Consider the following 20,170-nt stretch of genomic DNA (forward strand, 5'->3'; position numbering starts at 1 on the left):
GCTGAAAATAAGAAAGCAATGATCAGCATATATTTGACTGTGCCAAGAATTTAGAAGCATAGAAAACAAAGGGACAGCACTTTAAGACCCTCATCTTAATGAGGGATCATATATTTATGATGTGTGTGTGTGTGTGTGAATGAGATGAATAACATTTATTATGGAAATTGGCTAATGCAAGTATGGAGGCTGAGAAGTCCCACCATTTTCCATCTGCAAGCTGGAGAACCAGACAGAGAAGCTGATGATGTAGTTCAGTGTGAGTCGTAAGGCCAAGAATTAAGAGCACTGATGTCCAAGAGCAGAAAATAGATATTCCTGCTCAAATAGCCTTTCTCTGCCTTTTAACTCTGTCTGAGCCCTCAAAGGACTGGATGACACCTGCCCACATTGGTGAGGGCAGATCTTCCTTATTCAATATACTGATTTCAGTGTTCATCTCTTCCAAAAACACCCTCACAGACAACACCTGGAAATAATGTTTGACCAGCTACCTGGGCATCCCTTAGCCTAGTCACATTGACCCATGAAATTAGCCATTACTCCATATTAATATTCTGCTTGCTTAAATAAAACTAAAGGATGGTTTATAATGTTCATAATTTTGAGTTTGCTAAAATTATTTATTTTATTCCTATGATTTAAACTTGATTATATATGGATATAATAGTGTAATTTGAGTTGCTGCCACATCACTTGGATACTTGATTTAAACATTTATCAAATTTAACAATGCAGATTTCTTTCTATAGTGTGAATCCATTAATGTTTTTTCATGACTTAAACATTTTTGTAGGATTGTTACAAACTAGGAGATCTAAAACACTGGAAAGTATATGTCCAGGAACACGGGTCCCCTTCTAATGATAAAGGCAGATGAGTGGGAGCTGTCCCAGGATGTAAGAGTTTTTCTGTGTTCATCCAACAGATATTCACGGAATATCCTTCCATGCTAGATACTGATCTAAGTATTGGAGACAGAGCAACAAACACAAGATAAAAAACTCTTTTACCTTTTTTACCTCATATTCCAGTGAGAAGATACAAGTAATAAATAAGTAGATAAAATACAAAGTGTGTTTGATAGTGATAGATGCTGAGGAGAAAAATAGATCGTGGAAGGTGGCTGGGAAATTTGGAAGAGTGGTGGTAAATTTTAGTAGGGTATCCAGAGAAGGCTTTTGAGTAAAGACTTGATTGATGTGAGAAAATATATTATGTTGATATCTGAGGGAAAAGTGTTTCAGGCAGGGGGAAAAGTAAGAGCAAAGGAGTTAAACAGAGATAGGAACTAGGTTGGTTGTGAAATAGAACTTGGCCTGTAAATGAGGTCAGATAGACCATGAGAGTAGGGTAGTGGCAAATGTTGTAGAGATGGCATTTGGAGGAACATGTTGCTTTGCGTGGGAGCTGGGGGAGGGATTAATCTGGAAAGGCACTGATTAATTTTAAGCAATAATGGCATGACCTCAATGACTTCCTAGCAGTAGTCCCTTGGCTTTCTGTATTGAGAACAGTTTGGAGAAGAGCAAGAATGCAAGCAAGGAGACCAGATAGGAGGCTACTGCAATAATCCAGTCACAATATGATGGAGGGTTGGACCAGGATGGTGAGCGTGGAAGCAGTGAGAAGTAGTTTTATGTTCTCAGCCACTGCAAGAGGGAACTTTTGTATTCTGAGTGGGAGAAGATGGCAGGAGGAACAACTTTTTGGCAAGACAGCGTCCAGTTAGGGTAGATTAAATTTGAAATGCCTATTAAGTATCAAACTGGAGGTATCTATTTGATAATCAGATACACAAGTTTAGAGGTTAGAGGAGAGGTCAGGCTAGAGAGAAAAATCCAAAATCCAAATATGCATGACTTTCTGATTTTTTTCCCTTTAAAATATTTAATTGACAAATAAAAATTCTATACAATGTGTACAATGTGATGATTTGACATGTGTATACATTGTGTACTGATTACCACAGTCAAATTAATTAATTCATGTATCACCCTTCATAATTAAAATTTTGTGTGTGGGGTGTGTGCATGTGTGTGTGTGTGTGTATGTGTGTGAAGATCACTTAAAGAAACTGCTCTTTTATCAAATTTCCAGTAAACAATACAATATTATTAATTATAGTCACTATACTATATATTAGATCCCAAGAACTTAGTTCATTTTATAACTGAAAGTTTGTACCATTTGACCAACATATATGCTCTGGTAGGATTTACCTGATTTGTTCTCTCAATTTCCTTTCATTCACATTTTCGCTGATTCTTCTGCCCTCTTGCCTTCCGAAAGTTGACATTCAGCCCATCTTAATATGTAGCCTTGAGTATAGCCATATCTAAAAGGTTTTAAGTAATCATCTGTGATGTTTCCTTCTTACCTACGGTAAATAACTAATTGATCCAAACATGCCCTGTTGAGTGGTCATAATATTTGCTCAGTGACTTTGGGTAGGTTATAGAATTACAGTGGGTAGAGTATGTGGGGGAGGGGAGGAATAAAAAGAAGTCTTTGTGTCCACTCAGTTTATCAATATGTTTTCATCCATTTAAATTGTGTTTAGTTGAACTTATCTGAGCACGTGAAAGAGATATCGTTTTAATATAGTAAGCTATGCACACAGCCCAATATGTATTCATTGAGACTTATAATTCCTTAATTTCATAGGTCAGTTAATAGTATTCCCATTCAACCTCCAGGCTGTCATAACTTATGACATTCAAGTGTACATTTCGATATGGTCTTAGCCAAGGGAAGTCACATAGCCAGTGAAGCAGAGAGAGGAAAGAAGATTGCCATACTTGAATGTGTATCATCAAAATGATAAAATGGGTCTATAATAAACAATAGGTTATGGCTTCGTATGCCTAACAGCATCAATTGCAGTGCACAACAGGCAAATTATTTATGAAATGGGCCTTTTGAAAATATATAGCGTGTATAGTCTGAATCTCATTTCTATGTCCTTTCCAACAAAATAGATTGGCATTATCCATCTATTTGGGACACATGGTTGCTTTATTATTTTTTAAAATATGACACCTTATAGACAGGAAATATTGAGGAAATGCAATCCATACAATAAATGAAACACATAAATATATTTTTAAAAAGTATCTCTTGTGGCATTTGGATTTTCACAATTCAGGAAAAAAATAAAATGAAATCTTCTAGAATTCAAAATAATATATGCTAGTGTTATTCATATATTATGTGCATTACACCCATAAATAATACTAATGATGAATTAACTGTCATATGTGCTAGCTGGAAAGGTTAGTCAGTCAGAAAATGTTCTGGAGAAATCATGTGAATAACTAGTCCATGTTTACCTTGTACTTCTAATCTAGATTTTTATTAACTCTTAGTTCCACCTGAGATTGAAGTTCAGGATTTTTAAGGAGACTAACACAGAATAACATCGATGAAGAATACACTTGACTTCTAGCCTTCTTTGAAAATAATAGGGAGATCATTTCAGATTTCATCTACAGTTGTAGCTCTCAATTTGGTCAATCCCCTTTAAAAGGAATATTTTCACTTAACATAATGATCTCCAGTTCCATCCATGTTGTTGCAGATGACAGGATGTCATTCTTTTTTATGGCTGAATAGTATTCCATTGTGTATATGTACCACATTTTCTTTATCCATTCATCTGTTGATGGACACTTAGGTTGCTTCCAAATTTAATCCCTCATAACTATCCTGAAAAAAAAAATCCAGTTTAGTATCATATTACCTACCTGCACATACATTTGTAAAAGGTATATATCAACCACATCTCTTATCTGCAAAGTAAAAGAGAAGATAAAAGGAAAATAACTTTTAAAGAAATGTGTGTTTCAAAGTGCAGGTTTTGAATGAGGACTGTGCTACAAGGCATAGTGAAGTAGACAAATGCTTCCTCATATACATAGAACCACTATGAACACAACAACTACAGTGGCGAGATGACAAACACTGGTGCATTGTACTGATGGCTTAGTTACCACCAGTGGCATTGCCATTGGATGTTGATATTTCCTGAGATAGTATAAACATATTGATTAAATTTCATGTAAAAAAGTACAATGTTTGTACTTTCTACAAAGTGCTGTAAACTTCTTTAAAAATTTGTTATGTGAAAACAGGAAAATGTTTTTTCATGACAATCACATGCATTTTATGGGTGTGTGGCCCAATTTATATCAGTTAAAAATATACCCACAATTTTTAAAAACTTTTTAATTGAGAATGCTTGATTTAGAACTGGATGTTACAGTCATATGCCATTCATTATAATTCAGTAGACACACATACATAATCGGCAGAGAAATATTTAGATTCTCTTTCTCTTTGTTCTTTTCTTTATTCACTTTAGAGATTGAGTAAACAGGCCATCTTTATAATTATTATTTTTCATACATCTAAGTCTATATTCCACTTTCTTTTTCTTTTTCTTTTTGACACATAGTCTTACTTTGTTACCCAGGCTGGTGTGTGATGGTGCGATTACGGCTCACTGCAGCCTCAACCTCCCAGGCTTACGCGATCTTCCCACCTCAGCCTCTCAAGTAACTGGGCCACAGTTGCTCGCCTCCAAGCCCAGCTAAATTAAAAAAAAAAAAAAAAAATTGTTGAGACAGGGTCTCCCTATGTTGCCCAGTCTGGTCTTGAACTCCTGGGCTCAAGCAATTCTCCCACCTTGGCCTCCCAAAATGTTGTGACTACTGGTGTGATCCACTGCACCTGGCCTTTACTTTATTCTTAAAAGAAAATTATTTCCCCGACTAGTGAATCACGAAATTTCTCATGTTTCTTCCAATGCATATCTAATATTCTATTATCACTGGAAAACTTCCCTTATATTGACTATTGAATTTATTGTTTTTGGATAATACAGGATTAATATTTTTTTAATTTCATGCCAATTTGTAGCCATCTGAAGTCTTATACTGCTGCCCTTGCAAAGAGAAATCTCTTAATTGGAGGATGATGTTTGCTAGAAAAGTTTATGTAAACATTAAAAACAAAAAGTCATGTATGAAATCCTTATCTTCCTTCAAAGAAAAAGAAGACTATTCAAGATATAGAATATCTTGAGACTATTCAAGACTATTCTATATCTTGAATAGTCTTCTTTGATGAACCCATTCATCAAAGCTATTTCCTTGTGTTGTCAAATTTTGTTAACTTAGGAAAGTACGAAAGTTACTTCTATCTCACATTAAAAACATATCATTATACTTAACTAGTTTTTATTTTTAAAGTAATACATATGCATGTTTAAATAAATAAATATATAAAGCCTAGAAAAGAGATATTAGGAAAAGCAATTTTCTCTTCAACCTAGGTTTGGTCTTCTTTAGAGGAAAAAATTTTTGTTTGCTTGTTTATTTCTCTCCAAAAATTTCTTACACAAATAAGTCTTGTTAATTTTTCTCAATGAATGTATATTGGAGATCTTTTCTGGTCAGTATACCCAGAACCTTTCCATTTCACTGCGGGATGCAGAGTATTCCATATGTGGAGGAAACCGTATGTGTTCACAGGTGATAAATATTTAGACTATTACATATTATTACAATAAAATAAATTTAAAATCTTGCACATTACATTTTATACAAACTGCTGAATATAGAAAAAAATTGAGAAGTGGTATTACTGGGTTACAGTATATGTGCATTTAAAATTTTCATATAGATTGGCAAAGTGCATTGCAAGAGATTGAACCAGATTACCTGCTCTCAATAACATATGCGAGTCTATAACTTCACAAACCCTTTTAATTTGTATTTTCAAACTGTGTGCACCACACCATTTTGTTTGGTTTAAAATATGTGTCAATTTGATGTGCATTTATTTAATTATGAGGAAAATAATCTGTATAGAATTTAATATACTTTTTTCCTTCCATGGACTGCTTATTTATACCTTTTGTCAGTTTTTAAAATTATATTTTGGATATTTTTTTTAATCTATACTAAAAAAAATAGCTTTTTTGGACCTTTGTCTATGCATGCTGCAAGTAGTCACAGTTTATCCTCTTTTATTTGTATCTATTTATTTTTTTGGAGATCATCTCCCACTTTTTTGTCCAGGCTGGTGTGCAGTGGCACTATCCCCACTCACTGCAGCCTCAACCTCCGGGCCACAGTGACCCTCCCACCTCAGCCCCCCAATGGCTGGGTCTACAGGCACACACCACCACGCCCCGCTAATTTTGTATTTTTTTGTAGAGATGGAGTTTTGCCATGTTGCCCAGACTGTTCTAAAACTTCCGGGTCTCAGCCTCCCAAAGTGCTGAGATTACAGGCATGAGCCACTGCACCTGGCCATCTTTTAATTTTTCATGACGTTTTTTTTTCCTATAGGAGTTTAAACTTTTTTATATAGTCAAATATACATTGTTTTCCTATATGGCTTCAAGATTCTATGTCTTGTTTCAAAAGACCAAGATTATTGGGTGTTTTCAAGTCATTCAGATTTTTTTTTTTAATAATCCCCTTATTTTTTGTGGTTTACTTCTCAAACTTAAAATTGTCTAGGATTTATTTTAGTATGTAGAAAATAAGATTTACTTTGGTACATGAAAGAAAAAAATCAAACTTTTTCTTTCAACACCATGTTTTTCTTAATTGGTAGGCCCAATGTCATTCATTAATCCATCCATTTCTCACTAATTTTAAATGTTAACTTTTCATATTACACATTCATATTATAGTCACACTCTTATATTCCAAACATTCTGTTCTATCTTTTAAATTAGCTGTATATTCTTTGCTTCTATCAAACTTATTTAATTAATATGGCATTACAATACATTTTGATGGTGGGCATGGCAAACTCTGCCCTTTATTACTCTTAATTTTTTGGAAAATTCTTGATCTTGATCTTTTTCACGTGGTATTTTTACTTTACATATTTTAAAATCAGCTCCTCTAGTTTTAAAATTTTACTATATTTTATTGGAATTCCATTAAATATTTAGGAAGAACTGACCTTTCACAACATGAATTATTCTTTAGAAAACAGGTGTTTTCCATTTATTCAAGTAAAGTTTATTGGTTAAGTGAATTTTCCCATTTACAAGTGACCTAAAATTCTTCTAAGTTCTCTAATAGTAATAATAATAATAATGATAATGATAATAATAATAGCAATGCTTACCACTCAGGGTGCATTACATCTTGGCCAAACACTATGCTACAAGCTTTACACATATTATCTCATTTAACTCTTGCCCCATGCAATCAAATACATGAAGAAATTGAACATCAGAAAAGTTAAGCAACTTACATATGGTCATAGAATTAGGAGGAGATTATCAAACTCAAGCCCACACAAATTTAAGTATCATGCTCTCCCTCACTATGCTAAACTGTATTTATCTCTATGTAATCACTTTCATTCATCAAGGGCAAAAGGGCACTTACGAAACTGAACAGGGGATGTAACAGAGGAGAAATTCTGTGAACTTCACTTAAGAAGAGGCGTAATCTCTACGCTCTTCATCACACCAGCAACAAACCAGAATAAAGGCCATTGCTCTGTTGACAGTGAACTTATGTGTGCTGCCTAATTCTGGCAATGAATTCCTACCCAAATTTTCTGATAACTAATAATCCCTCTAAATGTATCACAGGAGAAACTATTTTATAGCAATATGTAGAGTTCCCTCCTATTTCTTTTGTTTCTTTGTAAAGTCATAATTTCACTTGAAGTTGGTAGTGATTTTTGCAGTTGATTCTGAGCGTTATAGTTTATCAGAAATTTATTACTTTGCTTTAAACATTGCTTGAAATTGTTTTCTGGACTTTCATATACCATGCATTGATAGTGCGTAGACAAGCAAAACAAGAGGAAAGACTTTTTAATAAAAGATATTTTTAGTTTACTTTGCACTCGATAAGAGAATAAAACTTACCTTGCATTTTCCTGCTGTGATCATTGAAATTTACAACACAATTTAAGGCTGAATTGTTTTCTTTGGATACATATTTCATTATCAATCATCTAAGAAAAGTAATATTTCATATTTAATAGACATAAAGCATATATATTGAAAATACACATTAGTATATGTAATATATATGGATACGAATATGTTCAAAAATACATACACACACACACACAGTTTTTCTCTCATCTATGCCCTTGTTTATCTCCAAGAAGATTTAAAATAACATTTGGATACAACAGACATATAAAACTCAAAGTTTTAAATATTGAATTAAAGTTATGAATTGCCATCAAAGATTATAAATGTTTCCTTAATCCAAGAATACTAAATGTTTCCTTCGGAGAGTGAAAGAAGAGGTGAACATCGGCTAAATCTTGAGAATGAGAAATTTAGAACAATCACAATGAACATAAATCAACAGACAAGGGAATTTGAAAAATAATATCTTTACATATACATTAGCATTTGTGAATTATTTTTACAATTCCTATTTCCCTTGATCCTCACAACTGCACTGTAAAGTTGACAAGGACAGTATTAATAAATTCATTTTGTATGCAGGATGTCAGAGACTCTGTGATGTTACAAGGAAAGTTCCACTGGTAGTTATTGCATGCCAGCACTGGAACTTGCAAGCAGGTAACTTCACTCTGGCTAAAAATATAACTTCAAAATGGTTAAAATGAATCTGTAACATAAACCAATACCATTCTGACTATAGGAAATATGAAGACCTCAGAGTATTTTGGATTACAACCCTAGCTTTATGATGCCAAGTATATCAAATATCAAACATTATGATAATTCTATAATGACTTTGATGTCTTATAACATTATGATAAGACAGATTGGAGTTTTAAGATTTTATTCATAAAACAATTATTCCTTGGGGTTAGCACCATATTATCACAACTACTGTTGCAATTATTACTACAACTAATTCTATAGTAGTAATAATCATACTACTACTAATAATAATAGTTTATTGATTTATGGACCTTAATTTACATGCAAATCAGAGGATTTTGTAACTTTACTTTTAAGAGAAAAATGTATAAAACCCTCACAATATGCTCTTGTCAATGAAACAATATAATTGTGGAAAATAAATTAAGGTTTTATCAGATTTTCTTCAACAGTTTCTTCCAGGGTACATGAATTTAGTTGATGTTGTTAGTTTCTCTCTTAAATGTAGTATTATGATTCATGAAAAACTTCCTTGATTTTTGAAACTCAACTTCCATCTCCCTCATTACTGAGAAAGGAGATTTTTCAGATGCCCATCACCATCCATGTGGCATAATCTTTCTGGGTTCACAAAGTCTGGTACAATCTTATCAGTGGAATCAAAAGTTAGAACAGTGTGGCATTTCATGTAACTTCAAATTAAAATGAGCATTTCTTGTTTGGATTTTTCTAAGGCCATCAACAAAATGATAATGCTCACATGGGTAAAGGGATGCTGAATATGTAATTGCTTCCTAAATTTATCTAAAGGCCTGATATTGATCTACTGGGTAACATGACATTCATCTTTGAAAAACACTATAATATGGGTTATGAAAATCATCTAAGTATATTTACATAATAGATTTTAATACCTCTTTTGGAACTTACAGATCCCTTTTACATATTTACACAATGGACTGATAATACTAAAATTGTAGGTTGAAGAAACAATTTTCTTCTTTTTCCCCAAACTAAACATAAAAATGAGAAGAAACAGGAAATTAAGAGTATGCAATTTTCATTCTTAATTCATCTCCTTGCTGGCTCAGACTACAGCTACTATATTTTTTAAAAAAGACAAAAGATGTTTTTAAAGTTTTTAATACATATAAAATTAAGTAAAATCATACATATACTTTAGGGTAACATTTTCATTAATTTAAAAGTGGTTTATCTATATTTAAATACACTCATCATAATTATTATAGAATAAAGGAAAATATGCTTTAGGACAGTAAACATAGACAAGGCTTTGTTCTTTATGAGGCAATCTGAATTTTAATAGCATGTCTATTATAAAAGTATCTGAAGACTCTGAAAAGCCTTTTGTTTCATAATGATATTCATTAATGTACAATATGTTGAGCAAAAGAAACGGCTGTCACCTGAAGTAGATTCTCTGGTTTCTGAATCTTAGCAGGAAAAAATGAAACCAGCAAACTGAACATTCCAATCTTAATTCCACTAATTCCACTGTATAAGATGGTCTACATTTGTATACATACATTGTATTTCTAATTAACTCTTTCTACTGCAGAGGATTTTTCCAAGCATACTTACATATACATTTATTTTTCTTTTTAACTATGGCAAAGCATGAAAATATAAAAGAATAACTTGCCAAAATGTTTGCATGTGGCCATGGGGAATGTTGTTGCAGTTGGAGGGAAGTGGGATGGGTGGAGACTGTATGCAGTACTAGAGAATCAGTATTACTGATTTGAAATGTTTATATAGCTTCAAAAATTGATATATAAACTTGTACTTTTGAAATTTTACAAATGGCACACTTAAAACTGAAAAATATTTTATTAGTCTAATTTCGATTTTGTAGAATAGGAAACAGTGTTTCACGGGTAAGAGATATTAAGTGAGGGCAGGATTGAGTGCAGAATGAGATTTTTTTGATTCCCAGCTCAAGGCTTGTTCCTTTTAGTGTCTGATTAAGTTGAGCATTTGTTTAGTGTAAACACTAAATTGTTTGTAACCTGGTCAACTTTCTACACTGACCAAGGAAAATTAAAAAAAAAAAAAAGATTTGATAATCTACTGTATAAGAATAACATTTTATCTTTATTTTAACATCAAGTTTGGCCAAGTGGATAGCCTTACAAAATAGATATGATAACCAAATTTTTGATAATTTACATTTACTTGTGTTGCTTTTTATTTGACCAGCTGCAGGTTCATTGAAATATTTATCTTGGAAATTAACATTTAACCACTGTATAAATGGTTTGTTTAGTTACTGATTTAGGTTACCATTTTATCAAGAAAAACTTTGTTTAGTAATTTTGTGTACCCGTAAAAATGTAAGTTTTTTCTTTAGCGCAGTAAATAATGTTTGCCAACCCTAGTCTTAAATTCATTCTCCTAGAACATACACTTAATAAGAATTGGGAATTTATCTGCCTGCTTCCATGCTGGACTCCCAGCCTCTAAATCCCTGCCTGTCAAAAGAGAGCCTTTGAAAAAAAAAAAAAAAAGAAAAAAAAAAAAGATTGTCAAATGAATGAATGAATCACTGCTGCTTTTGTATGAAACTTGTGAGAAAAAGTGGGTAATGATTTTGGTAGAGTTTCAGAATATTTCCAAGAACTTCTGAATTGCTTAGAGAAAGAGAAAAATGGGACTTATGATTGCTGAGGCAATGGATTCTATACTCATAGAGTGAAATTGTCTCTATGTTTGGATCCTGAGAATGTGTGAATAAAAATATGATGAGCAAGCAGTCTACGTTTGACTGATGCTTCACATGAAAAGTCTTACTGATATAGAAGTGTATTTTTTTGGTATATATTAATCCAGTCCAACATGATGGAATGTATAAATTATTTTTTATTCAGAAAGCCATTTTCTTGTCTTAATTTTATATCATCAGAAAGCAAATTTGGAAGAGAAATGTAGACCCTCACACTCTTCTTTTTTTAACTTCTTGAATTGGATGGCTATTTTACAGATTAGGATTCAAACAAGCAGGTAACTTCACCTTTGGTTAATGTGAATAGTAAACAAAAATCCATCACCCTTTTCTTAATTTGTTAAATTTATGTAAGACAATAGTTATAATATTCATTGCTCTAGCATTTTCCTACTTTTTCTTTTAGTTTGAAGTTAATTTGGAGAACATTTAGAATGTTTATGTGCATATAAAATTGTCAGGTTCTTAAACAATGAGTTTTCACACAGCGATGAACTAGGCCACATTCTCAGCAAGATAAGATCCTCAATATCCTCAGAGACATTTTTTTTTGTTTTGTTTTGTTTTTGTTTTTGTTTTTGTTTTGAGACGAATTATTGCTCTGTCGCCAGGATGGAGTGCAGTGGGGTGATCTCCACTTCCCGGATTCAAGCAATTCTCCTGCCTCAGCCTCCTGAGTAACTGGGGCTACAGGTGCGCACCATCACGCCTGGCTAATTTTTGTGTTTTTAGTAGAAATGGGGTTTCACCATGTTGACCAGGATGGTCTCAGTCTCTTGACCTCGTGATCCACCTGCCTCGGCCTCCCAAAGTGCTAGGATTACAGGCGTGAGCCATCACACCTGGCTGAGAAGTTTTTAAAGCTAGTGTGCACTTTAAACTTTCATTAAAGGGCTATGTTTGTAATGCTTAAAGCACTGAAAAATTAGCAGCAATTAAGGAGTAGGGAATTCAAATCATCTGGAAAAATTAGTGCATTGCATTAGGAAATGTGGTATTATAGATATAGCTAAAAGCTCTATTATTATTTTCCCAACTTAACTTACAAAGCAACCGAGGCACAGAAATATGTAAGTAACTTGAAATATTCATGCGGCTAGTGAGGTGGATGCAGACATTTAAACCTAGAGACAACTTAAGCCAGAGATTCCAGCTTTACCACTGTGCTATTTTACAAATTGCAGCATCAACATATTCAAGAAACACATATGGCAATATATGTGACTCTAAATACTATTATTGCATTTTATTGGACAGAGTCCTGATTTCATCTACCTCAGGTGCTAAATTCAAGACTCCAGAGCTGCCTTAATTGACAAATGTACTATCGTTCAAGAAAAAGGGGACAGAGTCTTCTCAGATCATCTGAATTTGGGGATAATGTATAAAATAGAAATAATAACTTACAACAAGTAGTTCTAAGGACTACCATAAAATTATCATATTTGACTAGTATTTGATTTGGGTTATATAGATGTAGATGGTGATATAAATATAAAGATAACTAATTTGGTGGAGTTTTCAAGTATTTCCAAGATTAAAAGCAGGTAAAAGTAGAGAGTAATCATTATGAAGTTAGTAGTTTCTATGCTCACAGTGTGAAATTGTTTTGTAATTCTTAGAGTGGGTTGACATCTATCATTTTAACAGGGATGCTAGAAGAAATGAGTATGTACAGGTAGGCTGAAGTCAAGTTGTAAGGCTATTAAAACCTGGGCTAAGGCTTCAAACAACATATTTTCATCTTTGATGACTCCTTCCTTCATCCAGTCATTAGGTGTGCTTTAATGTCTTTGTCACAAACAACAACAAAATATTCCTTTCTTCTCATACTCACATTTTTAGTGCAGTCACAGATATTGTGTATCCTCTTTTCAGTCTCCCATCTTTATGTACCTAGTTATTATCTATCACTATTTTCTTAACCACAGTCCAGCTACAACTTTTTACCTAAAAAGCTTTTACTAGATTTCCAATCTTAATTTGCTGGCGAAATTAAATATAAGAAATACCCTAACTCACATTTTAACATCCTCACAACTTAACTTCAGCTTACCTGTACAACCTCATTTCTTCCAGAATCCATGTAAATACTGTAGCTGTCAACCCACTTTAGGAATTACAAACATATAGACAATTTCATGTTGTGAACATAGAAGCTCCTAACTTTATCATGATTATTCCTCACTTTTTCTCAATGTCTAAGTAATCCTAAAGTTCTTAGAAATACTTCAAAACTCTACCAAATAAATAATTATATCTAGAGCTACATATATATATGTATATGTACTAGTCAAATATGACAATTTCATGGTGGTCTGTAAAACTATTTGTAGCAATATTACAAGTGGATTGTTACTTCTAATTTATACATTTTCCCCAAATACAGATGATCTGGTAAAACTTTGTCTCATTTTTCTTGAATGAGAATATATTTATTTCTCTATTAGGCATCTTTGAAAAGTCTTGAATCTTGCACCTGAAGTAAAATCCAAAATTGAGAGGACTCTTGGCATTCATAAAATATGTGGAACAGGAGGAGGTTGTTAAGGGGGAATAAAGGATGAATTCAGCCATTTGTGTTCGTTCATTTAAGGCTGCGGTGAGATAGTGAGGTGATAATATTCCCTCCATGAGCAAGGACAAACCCTGTTCTGAAGTTCTGCAGGAAGCCATTGATTGGAGAGGTACATTTGGATGGCATGCATGGAGGGAGGGCACAGCTGAAGTCTCAGTAGCAAATGAAATTGCTAAAAAGGAAGACTGGAGAACAAAACATATAGAGGTAGAAACTTTGAGAAAACCGTAGAAGTAGAGGAGTCATGGCAAAGAAAATGGATCAGCATGAGAAACACTGGAGTTATAAGAAATAGCACAGGAGAGTCAAAGGATGAAATATGATGAAAAGGAGTGGTTAGTTCCTTAGAGAGGCAATGGAAAAATGCTAGTTATTTTGACAGTCATGGGTGACAGTTCAGAACCTCATTTTTATAGAATAGTAGGGACAGTATTTAAAAAGATTAAGGAATATATGCTTAATGGAGGGGGCAGGGGGAAGCAGCCTGTGTTAGTCCATTTTCACACTGCTGAAAAATACATACCCAAGACTGGGGGATTTACAAAGGAAAGTGATTTAATTGGAGTCACAGTTCCACGTGGCTGGGGAGGCCTCACAATCATGGCAGAAAGCAAGGAGGAGCAAGTCACATCTTACATGAATGGCAGCAGGCAAAAAGAAGAGCTAGTGCAGGGGAACTCCCATTTTCAAAACTATCAGATTTCATAAGACTCATTCACTATCACAAGAACAGTGCAGAAAAGACCAGTTCACATAATTCAATCACCTCCCACCAGGTTCCTTCCATGACATGAGGGAATTGTGGGAGTTACAATTCAATGAGATTTTGGTGGGGACACAGACACATTCATAACATTCCACCCCTGACCCCTCCCTAATCTCACATCCTCCCATTTCAAAACCTTCCCAACAGTCCCTCAATGTCTTAACTCATTTCACCATTAACTCAGAAGTCCACAGTCCAGAGTCTCATCCCAGACAAGGCAAGTCCCTTCTGCCTATGAGCCTGTAAAATCAAAACCAAGTTAGTTACTTCCTAGATACAATGGGGGTACAGGTATTCAATAAATACAGCCATTCCAAATTGGAGAAATTGGCCAAAACAAAGGAGCTACAGGCCCCATGCAAGTCTGAAATCCAGCAGGGCAGTCAAATCTTAAAGCTCCAAAACTGATCTCGTTTGACTGCAGGTCTCACATCCAGGTCATGCTGATGCAAGAGATGGGTTCCCATGGTCTTGGGCAGCTCCGCCCCTGTGGCTTTACAGGGTACAGCCTCCCTCCCAGCTGCTTTCACAGGCTGACATTGAGTGTCTGTGGCTTTTCCAGGTGCATGGTGCAAGCCGTCAGTGGATCTACTATTGTGGAGTCTGGAGGATGGTGGCCTTCTCACAGCTCTACTAGGCAGTACCCTAGTATGGACTCTGTGTGGGGGTTCCAACCCCACATTTCCCTTCCACAGTGCTCTAGCAGAGGTTCCCCATGAGAGCCCTGCCCCTGCAGCAAACTTGCCTGGGCACTCAGGCATTTCCATACATCTTCTGAAATCTAGGTGGAGGTTCCCAAACCCCAAATCTTGACTTCTGTGAACTCACAGGCTCAACACCATGTTGAAGCTGCCAAGGCTTGAGGCTTACACTCTCTGAAGCCATAGCCCAAGCTCTACTCTACATTGGCCCTTTTCAGACACAGCTGGGTGGTTGGCACACGGAGCACCAAGTCCTTAGGCTGCACACAGCACAGGGACCTTGGGCCCGGTGCACGAAGCACTTTTTCCTCCTAGGCCTCTGGGCCTGTGATGGGAGGGGCTGCCATGAAGACCTTCTGAAGACATTTTTCCCATTGTCTTGGGGATTAGCATTCAGCTCCTCATTACTTATGCAAATTTCTGCAGAGGGCTTGAATTTCTCCTCAGAAAATGAGATTTTCTTTTCTGTTGCATTGTCAGTCTGCAAATTTTCCAAACTTTTATGCTCTGCTTCCCTTAAAAAACGGAATGCCTTAACAGCACCTAAGTCTCCTCTCGAATGCTTTGCTGCTTAGAAATTTCATCTGCCAGATACCCTAAATAATCTCTCTCAAGCTCAAAGTTCCACAAATCTCTAGGGTGGGGCAAAATGCTGCCAGCCTCTTCACTAAAACATAACAAGAGTCACGTTTGCTCCAGTTCCCAACAAGTTCCTCATTTCCATCTGAGACCATCTCAGCCTGGACTTTATTATCCATATCACTATCAGCATTTTGGGCAAAGCCATTTAATAAATCTCTAGGAAGTTCCAAGCTTTTGCACATTTTCCTATCTTCTTCTGAGCTCTCCAAACTGTTCCAACCTCTGCCTGTTACCCAATTCTAAAGTCACTTCCACATTTTTGGGTATCTTTTCAGCAACACCCCACTCTACAAGTACCAATTTACTGTATTAGTCCATTTTCATGCTGCTGATAAAGACATACCCGAAACTGGATAATTGACAAAAGAAAGAGGTTTAATAGGACTCATAGTTCCCCATGACTGGGGAGGCCTCACAATCATGGCAGAAGGCAAGAAGAAACAAGTCACATCTTACTGGATGACAGCAGGCAAGAATGATAAGCTTGTGCAAGAAAACTCACATTTTTAAAACCATGAGATCTCATGAGCCTCATTCACTGTCACGAGAACAGCACAGGAAAAACCTGCCCCCATAATTCAATCACCTCCCACTGGGTTCCTCCCACAACACAGGGCGATTGTGGGAGTTACAGTTCCAGATGAGATTTGGGTGGAGACACAGCCAAACTGTATCACAGCCCTTGTTGATTGTTCTTTCAAGAAGTTGGCTAGTAGAGTAAGACAGAGGGGGTGTTTTGAGGAGAAACAGAGTTGAGAAAAAGTGCCTTACTTATTTTGTTTTTATTTATTGGTAAAATGTGTGGGTTTGTTTCTACAGTCAGGTCTATCTGTAGGATTGATCTTGCACGTTTTTATGAAAATTTTTGAAATAAAAACAAAAACAGTTGAGAATGAAAGTTTGATAAGGGAATGTATAATTAATAGAACAAGTTTCTGAAACACAAGGAAGAAGGTGAGGTACCTAAGCATGGAATCAGAAGACCGTTTCCTCAGATTTCACAGCAGAGACAGAAAAAAAAATTCAGCTGGTTTCATCTCCTCTGCATTTAGAGTTCTTGATTTAGGGTGTGAATATTGTAAGAAAGGAAGGGACAATGGGGACAATGAATAATGTTTGTGACTGTTTCATTGTAGACATTTCTTGAACAAAGTAAGCATAGTTCTAGAGTTTTGTTGCTTGATCGTTCATTGACTTTCTCATTCATTTGACAGATTGTATTGAGCCTGTAGTATGGATTACACACTGTACTAGAGAGAAAACACGTTGTCACTATATTTAAGGAGTTCATAGTCTTCTATTTTTAAATAACCAGCCATTATAATAGAAAGAAAATTCTGACATGCGAATGAAGACATTATGTCATGATCTGTGGAAGTTCTTTGTACTCATAAAATGCCATGCATTTAAGACAGTATCTCTAAGGAGGAAACTGGTTTGATGGGTTTGGAGGAATACCACTGGATTAGGTGATAAGTTTTATCAATGACCTTAAAAGATAGTGGTTTTCATAAAACAGCATCTCACTTTTCATCTTGTTATTTCCATATTCCCACCATTCCTGCTGATATTGTTGAATAAATTCTAATACTTAGCAGGCTCATAAAACTAATTATAGTGGAACAAATATATATTTGAGGTAGTCCCATAATGTGTAAGATGAGTCTAACTCAGTAGTTGAATCCTGGAGTTTTATTACACAATTAATACATAATAGGGCCTGTCTTATTGGACCATCAATATATGGCTTGTATGTACTGGGAGACAATAAGCCAAATGCCATCTACTTTCTATTATAGAGCATCTGAGTGAATGATCCTCTGTTGAAGCAAAAAGAAAGACACAACATAAACAAACAGAAAAACACACTCAGAAGTATCTTAATGCAATGATAAATTTCTATTGTGGAGAAATAATTCAATATTTTCAGATATTTCTCTAGGACTCAATAATTTTTACTTAAGATAGATGGATATACAGATAGGTAGGTAGATGGGTGGATAGATAGATAGATAGGTAGATAGATAGATAGATAGATAGATAGATAGATAGATAGATAGATGAATTATTCCAGGAGTAACTCAGTAGGAAATATAAGATGTTAAAGCTGGTAGATTCTTAAGCAGAAATCCGTCTAGTTTCTTCATTTTATAGGTGAAAAACTGAGGCAAGGTATTGGTAGAAGAAATGAGCTGGATTCCATTTATCTTGACCCTTAGATTTTTTTTCAATAATACTTAGTTCTTAGTTTTTTTAAAGTGTTTTTTTAATTACAATTGTTTTGATATCATAGTATTCAGTACCTTGTCATATAACCACCTGTTTACTTATTTATGTATTACTCATCTCTGGGATGGTAATTTCCGTTCTTTCTTTTTGTTTTTAAAGATGGGGGTCTTGCTATGTTGCCCAGGCTAGTCAGCTCCCGGGCTCAAGCAATCCTCCTGCCTCAGCCTCCCGAGCAGCTGAGATTGTAGGCATGCACCACCACTCCTGGCTAGGATGGTAAATAGGAGCTACACTTTGCTTCTTTGTGTCCCCAGTACAAGTATTTGTGTCCCCAGTACAAGCATAGTTCCTAAAACATGGTAGATTAATTTTAAATATTAATATAAATGAATGAATGAACCCTCTTTTCTAAATTCTCCAGTTAAAATTCCATCCAGTGTTACTAAATGAAGACTTATTGGAGAGAAAAGGCTTTTCTACTCTTTTAGGTTTTCAGGCCTACAAGGTCTCAGTAGATAATGGATGACCCAGGGCTCAGTGCTTTTGTATAAAGTAAGCTATCCCTAGTATTTCTGGGACGTTTCTGAGGGACATATTCCCATGTGGGGTACAATGGAAGTTAACAGAAGACATTCAGATTACTCAGAGTGGCAGAGGTGAGGAAACATGTGTGGAGTATGGGATGGACCTAAGCCTAGATTTAAATCCCACCAAAATAAGCTGCATGTTTCTTAATTATGCTACATCTAGGACTCTGACCTGGAGAAATGGGGAATGTGATTTCACGATGTGCCATCTGCTCCCTCTCCCACCCCCATTTCCACAAATGTCTTGAAATGAATTGCAGGTCATCCTTTTAGGAAGAGATTGATAATGACATTTTACTCTACTGAGGAGAAAATCGAGGTATGGAAAGATTAAATCATTTGCTCAAGAGCAAAATGAATTATGCATGCATGCTTACAGTATTCACACCAACGTGTCTCCTTCTCTGCCTTCCCTGTGTATGGCTGAATTCACACCAAAGTATTACATAGAGATGTGTTACTAAATTAAATGGAAGTGTTTCATTTAATTGCCATGTAAATAGTGGACAAGCATTATCTTTATATGTAAATAAATCAAGGAATCACAGTAGTAAATAGCTCCTTGGTGTATCAATAGTTAAAACATTTTTAAAGCCTTCTTTTAGTGAATACTTTTTTTTACTGTGTTGCAAATGCACAAGAAAATAAAATGTCAAATTGCCCATGATGCTTAATAATAGTCCAAGGTGGTTGTCTTAAAAAGTATATGAAAGATGCTTCTCCTAAACGTATTCCTTTATCTGATTAAACAATTAAAGAACCAGTTTGAAATGATGAACTTTCCAGACAGTTAAATATATTCTTGCCTTTGAAAAATACTGCAATGAGAAGCTTGTTTAAAAGATATTTTGGGATTGTATTCTAAGATGACAACTGATGAATAGCTTTGTTTTGCTATTTTTTTGTGTCAGAAAGATTGTTTATACATCACTTAGATCTCTCAATGCCTTTTTCTCACATCTTAAAGATGGTATTTTTTTTATATTATTTACCAAATGCAAATTAGACACAAAGGGAAACCAGACATTTTGATCAAGTGCTCAATTCTTCAAATAAATGTTTCCAACAATGATGGCTACCAGCTATATTAAAAATGTAGCTTTAAAGACTGGCTTATTACAATGAGAAGTTTTTAAAAAGCTGTATTCTTATATTATTTTACGCACTTTTAAAAGTTGCTTTCATTATCAGAAGATAAAAATATATTTTAAAACGTATTATATTATTATTTTGGAAGGCTGAGGCAGGCAGATCACCTGAGGTCAGGAGTTCAAGACCAGCCTGGACAACAT

The 20,170-nt window shown here is 34.9% G+C and overlaps 1 protein-coding gene across 31 annotated transcripts in view; it reads left to right on the forward strand.

The window, feature by feature from the left end:
• Positions 1-20,170, forward strand: part of NLGN1 (neuroligin 1) — a 916,720-nt gene that overhangs the window by 439,898 nt on the left and 456,652 nt on the right. The gene's annotated exons all lie outside the window — the stretch shown is intronic.

The sequence above is a fragment of the Macaca fascicularis genome, chromosome 2 (assembly GCF_037993035.2).
Source record: "Macaca fascicularis isolate 582-1 chromosome 2, T2T-MFA8v1.1".
In the NCBI taxonomy this organism is placed as follows: domain Eukaryota; kingdom Metazoa; phylum Chordata; class Mammalia; order Primates; family Cercopithecidae; genus Macaca; species Macaca fascicularis.